This window comes from Rousettus aegyptiacus, unplaced genomic scaffold, assembly GCF_014176215.1.
Source record: "Rousettus aegyptiacus isolate mRouAeg1 unplaced genomic scaffold, mRouAeg1.p scaffold_m13_p_11, whole genome shotgun sequence".
Taxonomy (NCBI): Eukaryota; Metazoa; Chordata; class Mammalia; order Chiroptera; family Pteropodidae; genus Rousettus; species Rousettus aegyptiacus.
The window spans coordinates 69,984,062-70,003,490 of NW_023416286.1; the positions used below are offsets into that span (position 1 = coordinate 69,984,062).

Below are 19,429 nucleotides of genomic sequence, written 5' to 3' on the forward strand. Positions count from 1 at the left end.
TTGACAGCTCTGTCAAGTTGCTAGTATTCTAATAGTCATAAATGTAGGTTAGTTATTGCAAGGTGGAAGAAAAAAATCACTGTATTTGAAAACTCCAGCCCAGATAGGTCTCTTTTAGAGATTTTAGAGGTTACATATACTTTGGATATACTGTTCAGAATTAACTCATTTATCAAGTTAATCCTAAAATGTGCCTACTTTGAGTAAAGCCCAGAGCAAGATGAGACATTCCAGCTGGTTAAGGCTGTAATGTTCTACATTTGGAATTTTAAAGTCCAGTAACACTTCTGTAAGTGTAAAAAAGAGATACTTCAGCTTGTATTTAGGTTTTTTTTTTTTAGATAAATAATGTAATAAAGTATCTAAAGGCATAATTCTAAAAAAAAAAACAGCTTAAGGAAAAGTTCAGGAGTGAAATACAGAAAAAAAAAAAGGCACAATGAAAACAAAGTTAGGAGGTGAATCAAGAAAATAAAAAATAGAGCAACAGTGGATTTTTCTGGATGTGCATTCCAGCCTAAGTTATGTTCCAAACCCAAACTCCATCTGTTCATCTTAGTTTTCTGGAACAAACTCCGACTCATTCAGACCCACCCATCTTCCACAAACAATTTCTTTTCCCCAAATTTTCTTACCTCTCACACTAAGAAGAGCATCACATATCACTTGGAATCTGTAGTGCTTTTTATTTTGAACATCACAAAAACATTTGCCTCTTAGACAACAGAATAATCATTTTTCCTCTGTGCCAAATTTTGTGCTTCTACTTCTTATCCTGAAGGAAATAAAAACCAGAATAGGAATCTTGACAGCACTTGCATCATGTCCAGGCAGCATATCCAGTATGTGTGTCAGTGGAAGAACAGCATATCCAGTATGTGTGTCTAAGGGAAGCATATCCAGTATGTGTGTCTAAGGGAAGAACAACATGATGGGTTTTATAATGGAAGTCAAGAAATAAAAAGTCTGAATATATGAACCATTTACTTTTGAATGATAACATACTACAACTATTTGAAAGGAGAAAAAAGCCTCTCTGTCTTAAAGATGCGCTCTTTGGAAAAATAAATTTCTTAATGGGATATCAGATCTCTTTTTATATGTGTATGTATGTTAAATGCATACTTAATATCTAACTCTTTGGGTATAAGCAAACATAAAACTTTATAATGACTTGCTCTATAGTACTTTCAAAATTTAAATACCCATATTATTTTTTCATCAAGATCATCACACAGTAGGCTGCAATATTAATAATACTCTTATTTTTAACTTTAAATTATAATACCTTTGTATACAACATGATGAGATCTTGGTCTCATCATACTGTTTTTACCGTTGAAACTTATGATATTACATCATGAAAAGATATAAAATATATTTTTTTACTCACATGATAAAAATTTCAATAAACTCACTTTTCTGAAAATATAGTTAACTGAGTACTTATCGAGTATTGTCATCAGTTTGTAATTAAATGTCATGGAATAAAAATGTATTTGCAAATATCTAGAATATTTTTGTTCTGAGACCTGAACTTATTGCTATACAATTTTTTTCCAAACTAGGCTTTCTGTTTCTATTCATGAAGTTTTCTAAAAGCATATGACTCTCAACAACTTATTTTAGAGATCTGGGTTTGTGATATAGTATTCCTTTTTCTATTTTGCATTTGGAGCAAATTGCATAAATAGTTCTGTATACAGCAATGGGAGAAATGTAGTTCCTACTTGATAGATTACAAAAAATGATTGTCTTTTAACCTGGCTCATAATAACCAATCACATAAAAATTCTAACGTTGCTTTCAACTTTCCTTTTTCTTCTTCGTCATCTTTTTCTTCCTCCTATCTCTCTCCTTACCCCTTTTGCAATCATTGCCATCACTGTCACTCTCAACATTGTCATCATCCCCTTTGTCTTACTTTTCTTTGCAAAATTGTAAAAATAAATGACATGATAACAAATGCATTTACCTACACTTTTTAAACATAAGACATATAGGTTGAGATCTTTAGTAATCCTATTAAAACTAAGCATGAGAGAAAATAAGAATCATTTCAAATACTTGGGATTTCTGAGGGATGGAAAGTAGCAATGCAGCTGCTCTTTGGAGGGACATTGAGGTCCCTTTACCCATATGACATTCAGCACACTGAATTGGTGATGAGCACTGTTCAGAAACCATTTTGTAAGAAATATGTTTATCTGCTTTTCTATATCTGTATATCTGTGCATGATTAAAATGCCAGAGAAGTTTACTATAGTTAGATAACTCTCTAATCATGACCTCGTGGTGTTTTTGGTAATTCATGAGAAAGTTAAGCTAATCAAGCATGAGAAATTTGTTACTTAGGACCAATGTAATATACAGAAACTACAAATGATATAACAGAATTCTACAATATAGTTCTATTGTTAACTGACATCTCAGTAATAGACTAGAGAAAAAATGAAGTGCATAATTAGGAATATCTATGTTAATAGTTTTTGTGTGCACTAATACACATTCTCTTTTGCTCTTTTCTAAACCTGTCTGTCAAGCTCTGACTCTTGAGGTTCTTTGAGTGTTCTATTGGCACAAGATGAGCACTTTATAAGTGTTGGATGCTTTTTATTATTATTTAAACTGCTATATTTATTGCCGATACATTTTTATTTTCCTGTGGTTGAAGAAAAATATTTTTAAATATAAAAATGCTATTAATCTTCTAATTATTCTAACTTAAGTCCATGACTATTTTAGAAACCCCAGAGGTATAACTATTCTAGCACAAAATGCAGGCTTGTCTGCAACTGACTTCTAAAAAATGCATCCTAGGATTATGATAATTTTTTTTTTTTACTTCCCTGGTTTTAATGAAAATAAGATTATCTTCTACATTTAGTGTTTGGTCAATGGGTTTCCAAATTTTGCTATGCATCAGAGTTGCTGGAGAAGTATTTTAAAATACAAATTCCTGCCTCTCAACTTCAGAGATTTTGATTCTGGGATTTTAAGTCTGGGATGGTACCCATATTCACCAATTTTTAAAAATCTTTTAATATAATTTTACTACACAGTAGGAGTTAAGTAATAAAAACACTTGTCTAAAAGTAAGTTATCTTTTACAAATAAGCCCTTTCCTACATGATCACTTCTTATGCCCCAAAACTTATTCCTTATTCCAAAAACTGTCTGCTTTTTGATAGTGTTGGGTTATTTCACACACTTGTACTCTGGTAATTGTGGGTTACATTTTAAATTTTATTTTTTAATAGATACTCTATTTCTACCTGCATAGCTACAAATTTAAAGAGGGGAGGAGGCAGGGAGTGCTTCCTCAAGAAAGGGCATGGACAACATTGCTAGTACTTTCTTGTGTGGATTAGGAAGAATTGCATATCACAAAAATGACACTAAGTATATATATAGTTTGCAATAACAAGAACAAAAATGTTTTTAAGTTTGATTTACCCAGAGTGATGTTCTGGAAAACCTCGATACAGTACATTAAGAAGCAATTGATGCCTTTATTCAGCTTTCTTCTTAAAACTGCAGGTTTTTAAAAAAGGTTGTATCACTTTGACATGGTCAGTGGTTTACTCACAACATCAGGGATCAGATTTGGGGTTACCTATAGGGCTCAGTTCCCTGCCAGAGGACACTGTCCACATTTTAACCGGGTGGGCAGATAAGGACACAGATGAGGCCCACATGTAGACTTTCACTGGCAACACAGACAGCAGTTCAAAAATTCTACTCACAAGTTAGTGTCCTCAATGGTCCTGAGAAAAGCTTATGTCTTTGGCAATATCCCTGGACTAAACCAAAGAAGACATTTTTATTTGAAAAGAGCATGGCCCTTCCTATTATATTAGCTTTTTTCCTCTCTGATGGTTCCAGAGAGCAGGTTCTGTCTAGCTCCACGAAGGACATATTTCATCAGGGGTAAATGTTCCCTTACTGTGTTGAAGACTTATGGAGGCAACACTTATCCCACATCTTAGAATCTGACTTGAGATTTGCGACTCCAGTGTTTTATCACCTAGGATTACAGTCAGGGGCTTTGTGCAAATATTGGGTAGAAGGCCTCCTATGCTTTGACACCAAGATAAGACTAAAGAAGTGTAAAACTGCCAGATAAATCATTTTGAAATGTAATGATTTATTTGAATGTTCATTGTTTAACATGATTACTGTTTCTGCTTCCAGACAGAAGTTCATGTAATGCTGGGAATTACCACTTAAAAGTAGACTGTAACCAATGTTTTGTTTGTTTGTTTGTTCGTTCATTTGTTTTTGTTTTGTTTTGTTTTGTTTTTTGATGCTACAAAAGCAATCAAATTCTCATATTAATTTTTTCAAAAGTACAAATACTTTTAGTAACAAAAACAAAATGAAATATTACAATTACAAGGGGTCTTAAAATATAAATAGGGACTCTCAATATTTAATCCAAATCCCCACGACAGCATTTTCAGAATAACCATGGAATTTCTAGAACTCCAAAAGTATGACTTAGGAAGAAAGTAACAAGTAAGAAAAGTATACTTGCTACCTCTGTTTCTCTAACTACAATATCTGAATATTTTTCTTTTGGAATTGACTTTCTCAAGTGTGTGGATTAATACTTTCTCTTCAGAATATCTATATATACATATACATGATTATACAGGCATATATCTATATATATGCATAATATGTGTATGTCTGTGTTATTCACATATAATTGATTGTTTTCCCCATTATTTGCAATTTAAAAAGTATAATGAAATTAATTTCTGTGTGACACTGGAAAAGGCATCATTCATCATTTCCAAGGTTACAGTTATAATTTCCAAATTATGGCTTTTCCGATTAGTGTTAACTCATTGGATAACATTTTTTCTTGATGGGAAATTAATATGCATTTAATGGCATGAGACCTTGATTGAAAAAGACCTACATGTAAAGTAGATTCTCTTTCATTTCCTTTCCTGTGGTACTGATTTGGATTTTGGAACAGGAGGTATGAATTTATAACATGATGTGTGATTGAGTAACAGCTGTCAGTAATTGGATGGATGCAATGAAAATTGTAATTTTCAAATTTTTCAAGTCATGAAAAATTTACCTGATTTTTTTCACTAAAAACACCAAAAATCAATCTAGGTTATTGAAACATCTGGCTCAAGTTCTGAGTTTCTGCCACCCTGAAAACCTTACCTCAAATAGTTCTTTCTACAATGGGAGACCAGTCAAATTTTTGTTTATGAAACTGTAGATTAGAGTTCCCTTTCTCTGCAGTGATAGAAATTTATGTTACTATGTTTTATATTGAAATATTTACACCTCCCTTAAATATAGACCCAGATGATTAAAATTGTTTTTTCTAAGAACAAGTCTTGTGAATGACATGGCACATGGGTTTTCAAGTTTTAAAATTTATATCGGGTAGAAATCTCTATTACTAAACCTATTGCCATTAAATTTCAAAATCTTTTCTCCATTGAACAGAGGATATTACCTAGTGTTTTAAAACTTTTAAAAATGTTTTCAAATAAGACTAATTTTAGAGTGTATCCATTAATATTAAATGAAAAATCAAGAGAGCTGAATTCTTCAATGAATGCCTGGACAATACTTTCACATTGATGCTTTATTTCTCCTTCTAAAAAGAAAGATTATTATTGTGAGTTAGAATCAAAGATATAAAAATAATACAAAACTTTCTGAAATCAGGTAAATATTGTTGTCCCTAGCTTAGAGATGAACAGTTCCAGGATAAGGTAATAAACAGAATATTCACTATTCAAACTCAGGTGTCCAGACTTTTAAAGAATATAATAGAATCACTGGGTTAGGTATCAAATGAAATAAGTACAACAGTCTTACATTTTGTTAAAAATCAGTGTTACATTTCTCAACTGGTTCACCTTAATAATTCATTTCATAAGCAAATAAACATACTAATTCCACATGGATTCATTATTTTTCAGTTTCTGGAAAAGGAGCTTCTTAATAATTACTTTTATGAGGATAACATTTAGACGAAAGTGCTCCTATAACAGCATCCTTCCATTTCAGCATCGGAGTTATCAAAATATAACAAAAGTTTGATTCAGATAAAGACAGATCCAAGGAGGACATTTTCTAAGAGATTTTAAAATAATCGTGAATAATTTATCTACATGTAAACAAGTTTCCTTGTCTCATGGGGCAGGAGGAAAAAAAAAAAAAACATTTAAAGAAAAGTTTAGAACTGCCATCTGGAGAGAATGCTAAATTCCCCACAAATGAAGATAGGCAGCTAGCTAAAGGTTACAAGCATAAAACATGACTTAAATTTAATATGATCAGATTTAGTTCTTTGTTTTTGAGGGCTATAATTTTACGATTAGACAGCTCTCAGGGTGACCTATTTCATATAAAAGTAAAGTAATAGATTGGCTAAGAATAAGTTTAACTGTCATGCAATACTAATTTACTTGTAAACTGTTATGAATTACATTATTAGAAAAGTTAAAAAAAAATCATCATTTAACCTTATTGATAAAGGCAATAACAGTTTCTCTTTAATATGGTCTATTTTATCATTAAATAGTTCAAACACACTGAAAAGTGTCAAGAAAGATATTATAAACTTTATTTTATAAATCCGCTCAATTTCAGGACACCTTAACATTTTGCACTATTTGTTTTGGATCTTTCAATCTTTTAATCGTTTCCTTCCCTGACTTACTTTCCTCCATCTCTTCCCTGAGATATTCACTAAATTTGGTGACTTTCATTTTGATGAAAAAATTTATACTTTTACCATATATATATATATATATATATATATAGCCATAAGCAATATCATGTTTTATTTTGACTATTTTAAAACTTATATAGTGTCTTATTATGTATATTCTTTTCATCTTGTTTTTTGACACTAAAAAGTACATTTCTCAGATTTGTCCATATTGATATATAGATTGCTAGTTCATTCATTTTAATTGCTGTGCACTAATATATTGCATTGATATTTTGCACATCAGTTATCTTTTCTGTTGTTGCCGGGCATCAAGATTATTAGAAGTTTTCACTGTTAAAAGCAAACCAAAATTTCAATCAATAATCATGCAGGGTTTTTTTGCACATATGCAACAGCCTTAGGGTCTAGGTTTTATCTAAAAGTAGAAAGCTAAATATATAATGTAAATAACTTCAATGTTTACAAGATGCTGATAATTACTCTGAATCAACAATTCAGAAGAGTTACTATTGTTTCACATGCATGCCAAATTTATATTTGTTTTCCTTGTCTAATGACTATATTAATGTTTCACACTGTTTTAATCTCTTACCTGTTTATGAGTATTATATTTTATCCTATGTTTATTGGTCTTGTTTATTTCATTTTTTTTACAAATTCTCTTTTGCTATCATTTTCTCAACTTTATATTGTTTTCCTGTTGCTTTTGTTGTCTTGATTTCCATACAATTGTGTATGTATATGTGTATGTGTTTGCACACATGCAGCTGTATGTATTCTAGGTATTACTCTGCCATAAAAATATTTTTAATTCATTTCTTGCTTTAAACTTTTATGGTGAATAATCATATATAAGTGATCTTCATTTTGCTGAAATATTTATTTTATTTCAGAAATACAGAATATATCTTTCAAACAAAAACTTTCAGTAATTATGTTTCTTTATTTCTAATTTTGGCTATCTTTAATATTTAGTCATATTTTTCCTTTTTACAGTGTTGTTTCCTTGTTTTTTAGTTTTAATTTCCAATTTTTTATCATCAATGTATAATGTGATTCAAGTCAGTTTTATATATTAACTTGTTTTCTGTGGCCTTGCTACATTAGCTTATTAGTTCTGTGAGCATATTATTTTGGATTTTTCATATAATTGATTATGTCATCTACTAAAAAAAGTATAGGTTTTTTTCATTTGTTTGTTTTTCCCTTGTATTTTTGCACTGGCTCAGATGCAGTGCAATGCTAAGGAAGAGTGGTGAAAGTGAACAACCTTTCTTTCTTACCTATTTTGGTGTTAAATAAGTCAATATTTTACTATTAAGTATAACAATGTTATAGGTTTTTAATAGATGTATTTCTTGTTTGCTAGAACCTTTGTTCTGAGTGAATGTTGATATCATCAAATACTTTCTTTGTACCTGTTGAAATGATTATGTCCTTGCCACTAATTTTGCTGCCGTTAGTCTATAAATATAGTATATCATAGTAATTGATTTTCAAATGTTAAACTAAGATTTCATTTCTGTCCTATATCTAACTTGAATATAATATCAATAATATTTTTAAAAACAAATTTCACAAATTTATTGGCTTAAAACCACACAAACTTATTATCTTACAGTCTGTAGAATAGAAGTTTGATATTGGCCTCGCTATGTTAAAATCAAGGGCTTGGCTGTTTCTTTCTGGAGGCTCTAAGAGGGAATTTACTTTCTAGCCTTTTCTAGCTCAAAAACCTTACACATTTCTTAGCACTATTTCAAAAAAAAATCAGGCTCTCTCTTTTCAAATTTTTTGTTACTTGGTGATTGAGCAAAGAAGAATAGCTAATTTTAACATTTTACTGTTTTGACTATATAACAGTGGAATTTGTTGGCTGAAGGATGGCCTCCCAAAGGTATTAAATTCGAATCCTTGGAATCTTTAGGGATTTTGAGATGAGGAGATTATTCTGGATTATTTGTTGGGCCCTAATTGCAATCACAAGAGAGAGGCAGGAGGAGATTTCATAGCTACACAGAGGAGAAAGTGATATGAAAGCAGAAGAAAGAGAAAGGAGAGAGACGGGGAGAGGGAGAGAGAGAGAGATCGTGACTTTGAAAACTGGAGTGACGTGAGCATAAGCCAAAAAATACCAGCAACCACCAGAAACTATAAGAAGTAAAAAACAGTATCTCCCCTAGATCCTGCCAAGAGAGTATGATTTCTGTCCAGTGATATCGATTTCAGAATTTTGGAAGAGAATAAGAAAATAAATTTAAGTTGTTTTAAGTGGTAAACTTTGTGGTAATTTGTTACAGCAACCACAGAAATCTGATAGAGTGTTCTTAACCATTTATAATTTTTACACTAAAAGTCATATAAATATATACATATTTAAATATTAAATTTGATTTACAATTCCATTTATATGTAGCACATATAGCAAATATTCAGTCATTCTGGCCAATGATGTATCTCTTTATTCTTAAGGAAGAATTAATTTGGGAAATATAAGGATTTACTCATATCTCTTTCTCTTTCTTACCACCCACATTACCAAACATATGTGAGTTTTTACTTTAAGGATCTCCCAAATATGTTATCTTCTATACAAATCTGCTAACAGTATAAACTAGCACATTAATCCAGAAATCTCTCTTTTCTTGTTTACCCATGACAACCACCTGCAACCTGGCCTCCTGTCTCCCAATCTTATGATACTCACATCTACCCTCTGCCCTGAGGTGAGAGTAAACTTCCTAAAAGTGCATGTCCGATTTCACATTACTTCTAATTAAAATTCTTCACTGCCTTCTTCAGCTTTCTAATCAAGTTTTAAGAGCTTTAATTTAATATATAGGCCATTGGTGATCGGAACCCTCCTTAACGCTCTAGTTAAATATTGTGTTAATATTAACACTCTAGTTTAATATTGTGGACTCACTATTCTAATGACACTTTTATTGCTAGTCTACAGGATGTAACTGTTCCTGTTCTCTGCTCAATTAGCATCCTGTAAATAATTTTATCATTGCTATTACTACATTATATTTTATATAAAAATGATTTTACTTAACCATTTTATCTAATCTATTAAATTTTTTTCTTAGGATAAGGATCACATGAATCTTTGACCAAATATGCTCATGAAAAGTGCAGTGCTTGCTTCACATTTATGTTAATTGAATGGATGTTTTTGTATGAAAAAAAAAAAACTTGCATTAAAGCCCAAATTTCTCCAAATAAAGAAAAACTGCTTGCTTTAATTAAGAAGTAAACAAACACTGGTTAAACTCATGACTTTACAAAAAGGAAGAGTAAACATACAAAATTATTTTAAATGAGAGGATGCTTATTTTGTATTTAGTTAGTATTTTACATCTCTGACTTTAAAAGGATACTATTACTAATATATTTGCATATTCCTTAGTAATAACATATTTTTCTTCCAAAATGGTGTTGTCAATTTTGATGTTTTTGAAAAAATAAAGTACCTAAAATATTTTCCCTTTTAATTTCTGTTATTTCCAGCTCGTTTCTCCTTTTCTGGCTAATATGGTAGATACTTTTCCAAGATTGCTATAGCAAGTAATAAAGTTTTAAGTATAAGGTATTTGATCCCATTTTAATAAATTAGAGAATTCGGTGTCTCAAACAACAGGATTATTTTTATTTTTCAAAAAATAGTTTATTCAAAGAAAACAAAAACACTAATTTGAAAAGATATACATACTCATATGTTCATTACAGCATTACGAGTAATAGCCAAGATATGGAAGCAACCTAGATTTCCATTAATAGATGAATGAATAAAGATGTGGTATATATGCACAATGGAATATTATTCAGCAATAAAAAAGAATGAAATCTTACCATTTGCAACAACATGGATAGACCTACAGGGTATTATGCTAAGTTAAATGAATCAGACAGAGAAAGACAAATATCATATGATTTCATTTATATGCAGAATCTAAAAATCAAAACAAATGAATAAGCAAAATAAAAGAGAAATAAACCCCTAGATGCAGAGAACAAACTGAAGGTTGCCAAAGGGGAGGAGATGAGGGATGGAATCTTAAAAAAAATATTAGAAGTGAGTCATGTAAAAGAAACAAGTGTTAAATTAATAAGGTGTAATAAAATAAAATACTATAGCCAATTAAATAATTTTCTTGTTTTGCCTTTGAATCTTCTCTACAAAAGCTCTGCTCCTATCTCCTGACAATGGGGTACTCCTAACTACTTCTGGTTTGGCACTGCCCCATTTGAATCAATGTTTGCTCAAATAAACTCTTAATTTTTATTTGATAGTTTACTTTTATGAATGTTTTATTGCCTCACATGAAAAAACACTGGCTAACAGAACCAGATATATTCTAAGAACTAATTTTTTTCTGAGCCGTGCTTCAGTGCTTTAAAGGAAAGAAAGATGTACAGGAACAGATGTTACTGTTATGTCAAGATACTAAATAGCTGACCTAGTTGTTCCTAATTATCGATCATTTCCTACAGCACTAGCCTTGGCTTCTACGAAAGAGTGAGCAGAATTGACAGCAGGAACACACATGATTTATTCGTTAAGAATGATCTATAGCTTCCTGCATTTTAAACTCCGGGAACTCACACTGTACAATACCATGTCATTCAGCAAGAACTAGCCTGAGACAGGAAGCACTTTAGCATGTTTACAGAAATATCTTTTAAAATAGTCTTAACTCTCAGACAATCCCCTTGTAAAACCCTCACTCTAAGAAACTTGGGTAAAGATTATCACTCCACACACAAAAATCAATTTTGGAGACTGACAGTTGTTCCAAACTGATGCTGGATTTCCTTTTTTCCATTTAGTTGACTTTCCTGTAGACTGTGAATGTACTAACATTCACCAGTTATTTTTTCCTGACTCTGTTAATTTAAAATATATATATTAAATATTCCCCTTATGTTTTTATCAAGTATTCTATGTACACAATGGAGAGCATCATAATTGAAACTTGTTTAAGAAATCAGCAATTGGTGAAAGGCAAGCTTGATAACTTATACACAAAATAATAATGATATTAATAGTAATATTAATTAACATTATTTGAGCACATAGTAAATTCAGGCATCTCTTCAGCACTTTACATGCATTATCTCGTTTAATTAATTAATCTTCAAGTGAAACTACGAAATAATTATCTCCACGTTACCAATATTCCTGAGGCTAAGACATTGTGAATATCTTGCCCAAAATGACAGAAATATCTGAAGCAACAATATGACATCAAACTATCAGAGTCCAAGAACTTAGTTCTCAATGACTATGTTAAAATTCATTTTTAATTTTAGCATTTCTCCCATTCCAGGAGTAAATAAGACATGAATGCATCACCTGAATGACAGAGATCATTTCTGTGTGAATAATTTCCAAATCTATCTCCAAATTTTAGCACCTTCTTAAGCTGATGATCTATATTTCCTAATCCCTAAAAACGTTCTGATAGTACTAATACCTGTTTATACTCATATTGCCATCACCTTCATTTACTCTCAAATGCTTCAACTTTTCTTCAACTTCAAACTTCAAACAAAACTTATAATTGATCTTCCTCAAACATTAAATTTAATGATTTTCCTTTATCTGAGCAGATACCATCTAGATCAGCAGTCACCAACCCTATCAGGGACCGGTGCTCCCATGAGAATCTAACGCCCGAGGATCCGAGGTGGGGCTGGGGTGGTGTTGCTAGTGCTGGAGAGTGGCTGCAAATACAGATGAAGCTGTGCTCACTGGGCTCTCACTCACCTCGTGCTGTGCAGCCCTGTTCCTGATAGGCCACACGTGGTACAGGTCTGAAGCCCCGGGATTGGAGACCCTTTATCTAGATCATCGAAGAGATGTAGCTGTCAGGAGAAGTGACAGAGTATGGCTTTGGTAGTTACAATGGAAGGAGAACAGTGGGACCGCCAATCCACTTTCTCTACTGTCATTCACTTGTGTGCTTGTCTCCCAAGTCCCAAAACATACACAGGTGCTTTACTCTGGTGTATCGTGCTTTCCTCCTTTCTTCGTCATAAGTAGATATTCTTGGGGAAAAATTCTGAAAACAAACAAACAAATGAACAGGCAATACTACAATGGAACAAACAGTAAATATTTACTTGAAATCCTTTCCTTCTGAATTTGAATTGTAAGAAAAGACTAAAATTATAGATTTAATAATAGAGTTTTATTAATTGCAATGCCAGTTGGTACAGGTTTCGGTAAGCTAAACGTCTCTTTGCTTATCTTATTTTACACTCATCGGTCATTGATAGATACTTTCTCATTAACACATTCTCAGTAAAAGACTGAGTCAAGAGTAGAGAGATTTAGATGTAAGAGTTCTCTAAGGGGTATTATACACAGAGATGATGAATGTTATTTGAACAATAACTAAAAGAACCTGGCATGTCAAAAGTTATGTCCCTTTGAGAATCCCCAAGTGCATGAATGGATTTTAAGTCATTGAAGAAGAAGCAAGTGAACAAACAACTTGAATTTCCACTTTATATTAACATCAATATCAACAAAAACCATTGATCGTCAGGATTGTAAAGAAGTTGGAAATGTAATGTATATAACATGACCTATATGCCGACCTTAGAATTTTAATACTACCATGATTCAGCTCTTGAACACTTCACTTCTTAAATTCTCTCAAGTATACAGATTTATCTGACAATAAATGTATAGTTGTCAATTCACAATTAAATGAGATGAGATACATGATATCACTTTATGAACTCTAAGTGGTATGTCAGTTATGAGCTCAGTCAATCCACAAGGTATCCAAGTCTTCTATATTCAAGTATTGCTTAGGCTGCTGAAGGTAACAAAATGGTGACAACATAGTCTTTGACCTCAAGGGATTCATAAACGTAAATGAAGAAATAAGTGTGTTGGGTTACAAGCTATGAACACTTCAGTGTGGTCAGACTAGCATGTACTTGGAAGTGTGGTAGAAAATAAAATTATAAATGTAGTGAGAGTCCAATTTGAGAAGGATCTTACCTCCTGAGTGGGAGTTTAGACTTTTCTTTTATGCTAAGGAGAGCCATAAAGTATTTGTAATGTAGAAATGATACAATCAGGTTTATGGTTTCAGGCACTCCCTTTGGCAGCAGGATATTACACTGTAGAAGACTTAAACTCAATGGATGAAGAAATGTTAACTCACACCTATAACTAAGATAGTGTTGATTTTGACAAATTTAGTATAAATATAGATAGTAATAAAACTATTCATCCAAAGTTTCAACCTATAGGAATAGCTTAATATTTTGTCCTCACACTTGTCTCCATATCTGTGTGTTTATTTTTCTGCCCTTTATGAGCAAGTGTTCTTATCTTTACACAACAGAGGAAGAAAGTAAATCACAAAGATGTTGAATGACATAATATGAGATAGCTGCTAACCCTTTTCAGGGTCAGAAATAGAACACAGTGTAATTACTTTTCAATAATCAGTGCTCCCTCAAAAGCCAGATATCCGTGCTACCTCTAGACAAGTAGAAAAGTCTTCCTGGTGTCTGGCTTTGGTTTTCTGGTGTGACATGTTATCCTCCTGCTCTGCTTCACACCTGACCCAGGAAAGAGAAAGAAATGCATCTGAGCATATCATTGAACTTTGCTTCAGTCTCAGGTACATACTACAACTTCAATTGTATCTCCTCTATAGGAAAGAAGCATATCTAAATGCTGGCACAAATGGTCACAGAGGCCAGTAGAACCTGATTCTTGCTAATGGAATGCATTCTGTCCTTGTAACTCTTGGAAGTATATTGCATAGCTTTGCAGTGTTGGGAGGGAGAAAATGAGGTGGTTACATGTGATGCACATGGTAAATGCTGAATAATAATACATTATGTTCTAGTAATTAGTCACGTTCTCGCTATCTATGACTTAGGAGAACTCTGTGCATAAACAATTGTAAAACAAAAACTGTAGACATAAGTGAATCACATGAAAAAAGACAGTGATTAGGATAATTTGAAAAGTACACATATGCATATATAGAATCTGATTTAGAAATAATGTAGGTCATTTTGTGTATCTTTAAGATTAATAACATTAAAACATGGATAAATCTAGTCTATTTATGGCATTGGTTGACTATCAAAGGAGACTATGTAAATGAACAAGAATTAACCTTATTATGTCTTGTTTGGAAAGTTAAATAGACTAGAAGATACATCATTTCCATTGTTTCCTCTGCTGCATTAATACTCACTCTACGTAATATTCATACTACAGTTTGAATTTCTATTCTTGAAAAATAAATATAAATCCATAAATACAAGTAGTCTGGCATAGTGGTAAGACTGAAAATGAAGAAACTTGATAAAATTTGACTCTAACTCTAGTAGTTATTTATTGAGAAATTTTAGATAACTGATTAATTTCCTAAGTATCAGTTTTTATCATTTCCTTTCAGCTAAAGTCTTTTATGACTGACTGCTGATTACATAAAATTTAACAATTAAATGATGTATTATCAGATATTATTGTCTGCTTATTTGCTCTGCGTAAAACTTAATTCCTCAATGAGATTGCAACTTTTCATATGTTTCTGAGTAAATAGTATAGTATTAAACACATGGATTACTGATTTAAGCTTTTATCTTAGCTTTATAGTTTACCATTGTAATGTTAGTTGATAAATTCAATATGCAGTAATAATTCTTCTAGTTAGATTTATGAGGGTAGAATTTCTAAAATAAAAATAAACTTTATTCATAAGTTGAAGGATTCACTCTGAGTTTCATGAGTAGCCTGTAATTTTAATGCTATATACTAATTGCTATTTTTTTAAATATATATTAATTATGTGGATCATTGACTGTATTATATGCACATATCATTACAAAATGTGAGTATTAAAAGGTAAATGTTTGCTATGTTTAATTTCTATGATTCCAAGGAAAATTTCCTCTAAAGAATTGTACTTTTTCTATAATTATTGCATGTAACAAGTTGTAATGAAGCTATAAAACAGAAAGGACAACTGTGTCTTTATAATTACAAGCACTGTGAGAGATATTTTAAATACAAAGTCCTAGTTTTGGGGTGAAACAGTCTTTTTAGTGCACTCTACCACATGAGGAGTTTTCTGCTTAAAATGCTTAACAAAGAGTTGATCATGAGGGCCCAGGCTTTCTTTCCATGCCATTTCACTGGAGGCATTGGATGTATCTTATTTAAAAACAGGGGTAAGATACTCTGCACCTGTCTTTCACAATGGTTGTAAACTATACAAATATGTACAATAAAAATGAATAGAGCCTAAGAAAAAAACATACAACATATGACAATATAGATTGTCATTCCTAGCTATGCCTTATAATCATTCTTTTAAATTCATGGGAATAATATGTTGTCATTTGTGTACTTACTGCTCAATTCAATGAATAAAATTGAGTCTACAACATTAGAATGAAGGAGTACAGAACCTAGTCACACTGTGAATAGAGTAAGTATGGCTGTATGATGGTTCCAAAAGACACAATAAAAAATAACAAGCAGCTCTGGAGAGTCTGCATAAGCCCAATTACCTTGAAGGATGTAAAAAAAGGGGAGTGATAGCTACCCTTTTGTCTCCACATAGGAACACTTAATTTACATTTTACAGCAGGGTATTTTGTACATGCCATCTAAATAATGAAGTTAATGATTAAAATTATGCTTTTTAATAAACTTCACCAAGGTAGATTTTCAAGTTTTTTGTTGTAAATCGATGCATTTAATGAAATCTTTCTCAATAAAAATATATAAAATTGATTTACTTCAAATTAAACATAGTAACAATCAGCTTCTTTTACAATCTTAATTTAATTTCAAAGCCTAAAAAATATTTAAATTTGAACATATAATTCATGATTAATACATAAGGAAGATAAAAACCTCAAAGCATAATAAAAACTGCACAGTAGATTTATATATTCATTTTTGTGGTTTATGGGTAGTTTATTATCTAGTTTTTACTAACCTCAAAAGAAAACAATGTTTCTAAGAAACATTGACTTTTTAATATTAAATCAGAATAATAAACAACTCATGGAGATAAAGATAACTTCATTAATGATGATAGGAAGCTGGCTCGGATATAAGTAATTTCCTACTCTTATCTATTGTTTTAGTCTCAACTTCAAAAGAATAATGAGAATCAGCTTTTCCTTCTCCTGTTTCCTCTTAAGGCTCTTGGTGGATGTATTGGGGAAGTTTTAAGCATCCTGCAACACTGAAATGACATTTGGAAAAGAAATATATTACTATATTTTTAAACAGTATTTACATTATGTCCTATCAACAGTACTAAATAATTACCAGTAAAAGAGAGTCATGACCTGTATCACTGTTTAGCAATTAAAAATGATAATATAGGTTTGATTTTCTGTTGTTATGACGTTTTAACCATAAGAATTAAAAGTAGAAAAGTTAGGTCCCTACTTATTAATGGTTTAGTACTAAGTGTAAAATAATTATTGTTTCACAAAGTTGAATATAAAACAATTTGCTTTGAGAATATAGCCTAGTAGTGAAACATGTAAAAAAGTTAGATGGGTTTAATATTCACAAAAAAATATGTTTTTCTCAAATACAATTAATATAGAATGAAATTGTAAAGACGAGTTCTCTAATAAAACGATAAGCTTGCTTTTATTTTTCTCTCTCTTCTTCTTTCTCCTTCTTACTCTTCTTAGTCTCCTCTCTTCAATTTCTGAGGCCCTTTCTAACTCTAAAGATCTAGGAACGATCTGTGAGTTAGAGAACAGCAACCTGCATTCTTCATCCAGATTCTAGTTCATCGTCCCATTTATTCTCATAGTAAAATAATCTCTTTCTCTTCACTTTGCAATCCATGCCCCCTTACTCATACCATCCTTTAGTCCTAGCCCCTAACCCTTCATCTCCAGCACGCTAGCACCTGCCTCTAACTCTACTTGTCAATATCTGGCTCTCCTTTAAGAGTCATTTTAAACATCACTTCCTTCATTAAATAAATCCAGATTCTCCTAAATAACATGGTGAATTCAGGAAATAAAAAGATGTATGCCCTGATATTTTGGATATTTAGGGTGATATTAAGACTAGAGATATAGTCAGGAACCACGTAAATACAATTTGGGTGGCTAACCCAACTAACTTGGACTTTATCATGAAAGCCTTAGAGTACATGGAAGACTTTAGGCAAAAACATATTGTATTCTTATCTTTGCTCTGGAAAAATTCCCCTAACTGAAAAAGTGGATTGGAAGCGAGAAAGACTAGAGTTGGGGAAAATAGTTTATCTCTTTCAAAAATTACATGTATGCACCAAATAAAGTATCATTTTTTGATGGTATAGACTGCATCTTCTGCAAAAGGATATTATTACCAAGTGACAGTCAACAATTTGTAATTGTAAGAATATTAAACTTTAATGGCCTATGTAAAATTTTATTACATTTTAAAGTAAAGAGGAACCCAAGTGTTGTAGGCCTTTCAAAAATTAATTCAATAATCTTTCCTCTTAAGCACACACACACACACGCACACACACGCACACACACAGCCTAATAACACTAATGTTGGCAAAGGCATGTTTTTGTTAATCAAACTTTTAAAGGACAAATAAATGTACTAAGTATTTATATAACCATAATCATAATTGTTCTTTGCTAAGAAGGTAACGCATACTGAAAAGGGCTCTGAGTAGAGAAAATTCTGTAATATTTCGATTCCAAGGCTATAGCTGACATTGTCTCTAAGTTACTTTCCCCCAATATTTTTCATGACTACATTTGGGTTCTCAAAAATATAGTCTTTTTTATTTATAAGGAACATGGCTCAATGATTATTGCAAATAAATCTCATCTAAATTCTATTAAATAATTCATGAAAAATCTTAAAGATGAAAAAATTTAAGCAAAAGCATTTTACTGACCAAACAGAAACAAAATAATAGGCATCAAAAAGGTAAAAATTTAGATATATTTTAAATTACCAAAATTAGTATCAAGAATTCTGTAAATGAAACTGTGAGTGACACATGTATTAAAATGATAAATTGTCTTTTATCTGAAAATTGATGGATGATCATACTACATACTTATACATGCACACATAAACCTCATATGCCTGAGTGTGTTTTGTGTATAAATTGAAATTCTTGTTTCATATATAACAATTGTGAAATATGAGACAAATATCCAAACAATGCCAGTGATAGTTTTATATTCATTTTTCAATAAACTTGTCCAATATTTTGCAGATTTGATGTAATCGATTAAAATTTATTGGCAATGTCAGCACCGAATTAAAAGCATTAGAGTCTAGAAAAGTTAAGATCAGGCCCTGTAGTTTGTGCGTGTCCGTAAAAATGTCCACAAAACTAAAGCAGAGAAAAAGAAAATTGAACTTTTAATCAGGCACATTCGGGTTCTGATTCCAGTTTGACCACTTAGTATTGGGTAACCTCGAAAAAGTTTCTTAGCCTTTCTTCAACTGTTTCCCTATTTATAAACGGAGATAATACTATTAACCTCAAAAATCTGTCGTAGAATTTTCACTCTAATTTCTTCAACTTACATCTTTTACTACCGTCTTCTTCCTACATAATCTCACTCTATTATTAACAACCTTGCCTTTAGTCTTACATTCCTTCCTTTTAACGAAATTTAGAGCGTTAAAGAAAAGAATATTTAAAAAAAAATGCTGTAGAG

The 19,429-nt window shown here is 31.5% G+C and overlaps 1 long non-coding RNA gene across 5 annotated transcripts in view; it reads right to left on the reverse strand.

Moving 5' to 3' along the window:
- Positions 1-645: 645 nt before the first annotated feature.
- The window catches only part of LOC107517876, an 89,862-nt gene continuing 71,078 nt past the window's right edge, over positions 646-19,429 (reverse strand). For 3 of the 5 annotated variants that reach the window (XR_001598678.2, XR_001598679.2, XR_004953392.1), the window contains 2 exons: positions 12,492-12,786; positions 646-912 (listed from right to left, as the gene is read on the reverse strand). This is a non-coding gene — a long non-coding RNA (uncharacterized LOC107517876). Of the gene's footprint in view, positions 913-12,491; positions 12,787-14,181; positions 14,309-19,429 lie in introns of all 5 variants that reach the window. The other 2 variants (XR_001598680.2, XR_004953393.1) reach the window with 2 other exon arrangements.